Source organism: Salmo salar, chromosome 21 (genome assembly GCF_965601325.2).
Source record: "Salmo salar chromosome 21, fSalSal1, whole genome shotgun sequence".
Classification (NCBI taxonomy): Eukaryota; Metazoa; Chordata; class Actinopteri; order Salmoniformes; family Salmonidae; genus Salmo; species Salmo salar.
Window position 1 is genome coordinate 16,657,768 of NC_138311.1, and position 6,205 is coordinate 16,663,972.

A 6,205-nucleotide genomic window follows, 5' to 3' on the forward strand; every position below is an offset into this window, starting at 1 on the left:
TCAGATCAATATTTATCTAAGACTGATTCAAAAAAAGTTGAATTGTTGTGATCTTGTTCCCTGAATAATCAACATGCAATGTCCTGTTAATCCTAAGGACATGCTTCCGAAACAGAACATTCCAACTGATCAACAAGATATGAACCGCTGATCTAAAGCACCAGCTACTCCCTCCCCCCAAAAATCTTCTAGCCTGACCTGTTTTACAAGTCAGTATGAATGGAACTGCAGGCCAAGTTTAAAGGAAAGCATGAATCCCTGTCATTCCCACAATTGTTGGCTCTGACTGTGAAACTGTGAGAAGACTACTCACCCGCGCCACAGTCACGCAGGGACATTCAACTCTGTACTATTATCTTTAAAAAGTCGCACTACCTTCCCTCTAAATCTTTAATGAACCACATTCAATGTGCCCAAGCCATCTATGCTACAGTTTTTAATAGCAACGCATGGCAGATTCAGTTATTCAAAAGGTACCAACATTCAAAGGCTCAGTTATTCAAAAGGTAAATACATTTAAATCAAATCAAATTTTATTGGTCACATACACGTGTTTAGCGGATGTTATTTCGGGTGTAGCGAAATGCTTGTGCTTCTAGCTCCGTCAGTGCAGTAATATCTAACAGTTTCACAACATATACCCAAAATACACATACATCTAAGTAAGGAATGGATTAAGAATATATATATGTCAGAGCAGCATTGGACTAATATACAGTGGCATGGTATAGAGTACAGTATATACATGAGATGCGTGATGCAATATTTACAAACAATTAAAGTGACTAAGATAACACAGAATAGTATAGAGTACAGTTTACACATATGAGATGAGTATTGCAAGATACAGAGAGATTATTAAAGTGGCTAGAGTTTCATTTCCTTAAAGTGGCCAGTGATTCCTAATCTATGTCTATAGGCAGCAGCCTCTGATGTGCTAGTGATGGCTGTTTAACAGTCAGTGGTGTAGTATAGAATACAATATATACATATGAAATGGGTGATGCAATATGTAAACACAATTTAAAAGTGACTAAGATACCGTAGAATAGTGTGTGTAGGCAGCCGCCTCTGATGTGCTAGTGATGGCTGTTTAGCGGTCCGATGGCCTTGAGATAGAAGCTGTTTTTCAGTCTCTCTGTCCCAGCTTTGTTGCACCTGTACTGACCTCACCTTCTGGATGATAGCGGGGTGGTTGATGTCCTTAATTATCTTTTTGGCCTTTCTATGGAATCGGGTGCTGTAGGTGTCCAGGAGGGTGGGAAGTTTGCCCCCGGTAATATAATTTTGTGAATGTTTCAATGTTCTTTAATGTTCTCTTAAGCACAACAAATTAGTAACATATGTGTACGAATTGGATTCGTACCATATCATAAAAAAATATATTTTTTAATATATACAGTATATATTTTTTTATACAGTGCCTTAAGAAAGTATTCAGACCCCTTGACATTTTGTTACAGCCTCATTCTAAAATGTATATAAAAAAAAGAAAACCTAATCAATTTACAAACAATACCCCGTAATGACAAAGCAAAAACAGGTTTTAGAAATGTTTGCTAATTTCTAAACATGTTTAAACTGAAGGATCACATTTGCATAAGTATTCAGACCCTTTAATCAGTACTTTGTTGAAGGACCTTTCTCAGCGATTAAAGCATCAAATCTTTTTGGGTATGACGCTACAAGCGTGGCACACCTATATTTGGGGGAGTTTCTTCCATTCTTTTCTGCAGATCCTCTCAACCTCTGTCAGGTTGGATGGGGAGCGTTGCTGCACAGCTATTTTCAGGTCTCTTCAGAGATTTTCAATCGGGTTCAAGTCCGGGCTCTGGCTGGGCCACTCAAGGACATTCAGAGACTTGTCCCGTAGCCACTCCTGCGTTGTCTTTGTTGTGTGCTTAGGGTCAGTGTCCTGTTGGAAGGTGAATCTTCGCCCCAGGCTGAGGTCCTGAGCGCTCTGGAGCAGGTTTGTCAAGAATCTCGGTGTACATTGCTCATCTTTGCCTCGATCCTGACTACTCTCCCTGCCGCTGAAAAACATCCCCACAGCATGATGCAGCCACCACCATGCTTCACCGTAGGGATGGTGCCAGGTTTCCTCCAGACGTGACTTTTGACATTCAGGCCAAAGACTTCAATCTTGGTTTCATCAGACCAGAGAATCTTGTTTCTCATGGTCTAAGAGTCTTTAGGTGCCTTTTGGTGGAGTGCTGCAGAGATGGTTGTCCTTCTGGAAGGTTCTTCCATCACCACAGAGGAACTTGAGAGCTCTGTCAGAGTGAGAATCAGGTTCTCCCCCAATTGCTCAGTTTGGCCGGGCGGCCAGCTATAGGAAGAATCTTGATTCCAAACATCTTCCATTTAAGAATGATGGAGGCCACTGTGTTCTTGGGCACCTTCAATGCTGCACATATTTTTTGGTACCCTTCCCCAGATCTGTGCCTCAACACAATCCTGTCTCGGAGCTCTACGGACAATTCCTTAGACATCAAGCTTGCTTTTTGCTCTGACATGCACTGTCAACTGTGACCAATGGAAACAGGATGCACCTGAGATCAATTTTGAGTCTCGTAGCAAACGGGCTGAATAGTTACATAAATAAGGTATTTCTGTCTTTTTTATGCATGTGCAAACATTTCTAAAAACCTGTTTTCGCGTTGTCATTATGGAGTATTGTGTGTAGATTTGAGGATTTCAAAAAAATGTAATCCATTTTAGAATACGGCTGTAACGTAACAAAATGTGGAAAAACTCAATGGGTCTGAATACTATCCGAAGGCACTGTATGTATGTATGTATGTATGTATGTATGTATGTATGTATGTATGTATGTATGTATGTATGTATGTATGTAAACTTCCGACTTCAACTGATATATAATATATATATATATATATATATATATATATATATATATATATATCAGTTGAAGTCGGAAGTTTACATACACTTAGGTTGGAGTCATTAAAACTTGTTTTTCAACCACTCCACAAATTTCTTGTTAACAAACTATAGTTTTGGCAAGTCGGTTAGGACATCTACTTTGTGCATGACACAAGTAATTTTTCCAACAATTGTTTACAGACAGATTATTTCACTTAATTACAATTCAATGGGTCAGAAGTTTAGATACACTAAGTTGACTGTGCCTTTAAACAGCTTGGAAAATTATGTCATGGCTTTAGAAGCTTCTGATACTGAGTTTAAATGTATTTGGCTAAGGTGTATGTAAACTTCCAGATTCAACTGTATATGTATGTAATATATATATATATATATATATATATATATATATATATATATATATATATATATATATATATATATGTTAGTACCAGTCAAAAGTTTGGACACACCTACTCATTCAATGTGTTATTTCATAGTTTTGTTGTCTTCAATATTATTCTACAATGTAGAAAATAGTAAAATAAAAAAAAAACCTGGAATGAGTAGGTGTGTCCAAACTTTTGACCAGTACTTTATTTATAATATTTGCAGGACGTAACATATCATACAAAACGGATGACGTAGTACACAATTTGACGACGTAGTACCCAAAAAACGTGGACCACGTTTGGCCCATGAGCACCACTTTCAAAACTACAGGCTGGAATTATACAACAGTTTGAGAGTGCATATTTAACCATGTAACAAGACATGTACTAATTAAGTCACATTCCTGTGAGGACAGGTTGCTGACGGATTGGATAGACAAACAGATGGATTAGGGAGGGGAAAAAAAACATTGCCAAGATAAGAGGTGGAGCCCCACTCTTGCCTCACAGATCTCTATCACTTTGCTGGAATGAGTTTGGGTGTGCGTGTCTGTAAGAGTGTGTGTCTCAGTGGCTCCTTCCTGTTTGGCAAAAGAGAATGGTTGAGGCACAACAAAGAGGGCATAGCTGGATAACGAGACACACCGCCATATTCCAACCCACCACTTCACTGGCACAGCATGTCTCCCCAGCTGCTGCCAACACTGACATCCAATTACATGACCTTTGCTATCTAACCCATTTTGATAAGGCATTGAATAATCAGCCTTGCAATTATACCTAAAATCTAAATTCACAATCCACTAAGACTATGTTTTGCTCTCTAAAATGTCGCTGAGTATACTACTGCTCGGTAAAGCCTGTATTGTGTCTGTTGAAGAAAATAAATGCACACCCACCAGAGGACTTTTCAGCCATTATATACAAGGCCGTTGGGTGTTTCACAGCATCAAAAGCCATTGGAAAACTCCATGCATCTCATATGCTGTACATTTTGAAACATTGAAGCATGTATTGAGGACCTTATATCATCTTATTGCCATCTCATAATGATCCTGACTAAATAACAGCCAAAATGCACATCACAGATGGTACAATGTGTTTGCGTCAATTTCATATTTATACCAGAAGCTGTATCTGGTCTAACCCTTCCATCCTGACTCAGGTTTTTCCTATTTAATAACCATTCTATATTGAGAAGACCAGTTGTCAGTCTGAATATCAAGATCAAATCTTACCATCGGATGTTATAATAAGAGCTTTTGCAGCAAAACTGCAACAGCTGAGCAAGCTTTTAATGGAATCTCACAGTCATAAATCCAACATGTCAACCCAAACAGAAGGCAGGTGACATCACATTTCTGTATTCCGCGGCAAAACATGTTAGCCAGTACAAAAGAGACAATAGACTTAGTCTTACCTTAAATAAAAGACGTAGGTATACTCTGTAGCGAATTGTCTCTATTCTGTGAAAGAAATACATGTACCGTAAATGAGCCTGGAGTGAATTATTATTTCCAGAAGCAGTGTAGCAACCAGGGTGCCACATAAAATCAAGCTGAAAGTGACTGTAAAATGTAACCACCAATGAACTCGAGGTGATATAGGTAATAGAATACAGTGCATTACATTATTTTTCACTGGGAAGGTCTGTAAAGATTGACCTGTTGGAAATGATATGTTTTCATTAATCCTTTCAATAATAGTCACAGAAACATGCAAAACAACTACTGTAAATTGTTCTGTTAAAAGCCAGACCTGCATTTCACAAATGCGCGCGCACACACGTACACGCACGATATTCAATATGTCACAAAATACACACAGATCATTTCCGATGGGTCCTGGACAAGATCGAAAAGCATGCAATCTGAAGGCAGAAATTATTTAGTTCCAACACAAAGACAATCATACGTCAATGAAAACTGTGATCAAACATGATTTAACTCTATGCCAGATCACTATCGGTTCTGGGGGGGGGGGGGGGGGCAGTGGACCCCTTGTGGCCCCCCTAAATGTGGAGTATGAAATAATTTTTACATAACTAATTTTTGTTATCGTTCTTTTTTTACATCCGCGGAACACTAATTTAATCCACACATTTTCTATAGGGACGGCTTTAGGCGGAACACAACAGTATCGTACCACATGCAAAACGATATGACAACAATAACGTCTCATGTAACTGGCCCCAGCTTGGCCCCCCCAGTTGAAATGGTCTAGAACCGCTACTGTGCCAGATTGCTAAGGATAATGATCCTCAAATTGCGGAACTTACCATTCATTTCGTTTTTCAGCCTTTATAAGCAATCACTGATTGTTCAATGTTGTCCTTCTCTCTGAGTAACCTAATTAAGCGAGCAAATTATACGCTTTTTCTTAAAGAATGTAATTCACTCCATTCATAAAAAAGCTCCAGTATTGCAGTAATACATAATTGATGTGCACCGTAATGAAGATTTGCCTACCCGGCATAGTTGTGTCGCATCCAAAGTGTGCGTTCATAGGCAGTTCTTCCGGCTGCTCGGGGAACATTGAGGGTATTCGATTAATCTCGCCCGGGCGTCCTTGTTGCTGTGTTTTGCATCGGCTGAAAGTTGATTGCATTCTATTCAAAGCCCATTGCGATCACGGCTTAAAACCAAAGTAACGTAATTAATAGGATTCTGTGTTTCCCATGCAAAAGTGATTGCTTTATCTGCCTTCCCAATGAAAAATAGTTAGAAAATGGAAATATTTATTTTATGGAAAATATATGTTGTATGTTTCTGGACGATGCACCATGCTGCTGCCTTGACAAAATGACCAAGTGGCACAGATTACTGTTCAATTTGAGAAGGGCGCGCCTCCCTCCACGCTTTCTCCTTTTGGGCCATTGCCTGGTGCCCGGCAGTTCAGCCTAATCGAATCTGCCCAATGGTGCGCGT

The 6,205-nt window shown here is 39.2% G+C and overlaps 1 protein-coding gene across 6 annotated transcripts in view; it reads right to left on the minus strand.

The window, feature by feature from the left end:
* The window catches only part of LOC106581794 (cysteine-serine-rich nuclear protein 3), a 72,710-nt gene extending 66,859 nt beyond the window's left edge, over nt 1–5,851 (minus strand). For 2 of the 6 annotated variants that reach the window (XM_045704470.2, XM_082966996.1), the window contains exons 1-3: nt 5,747–5,851; nt 5,557–5,626; nt 4,699–4,744 (exon numbers count right to left, since the gene is read on the minus strand). The gene's annotated coding sequence lies outside the window, so the exon portion shown is untranslated. Of the gene's footprint in view, nt 1–4,698; nt 4,745–5,556 lie in introns of all 6 variants that reach the window. The other 4 variants (XM_082966994.1, XM_014164105.3, XM_014164106.3 and 1 more) reach the window with 3 other exon arrangements.
* Between the last annotated feature and the right edge of the window lie 354 nt (nt 5,852–6,205).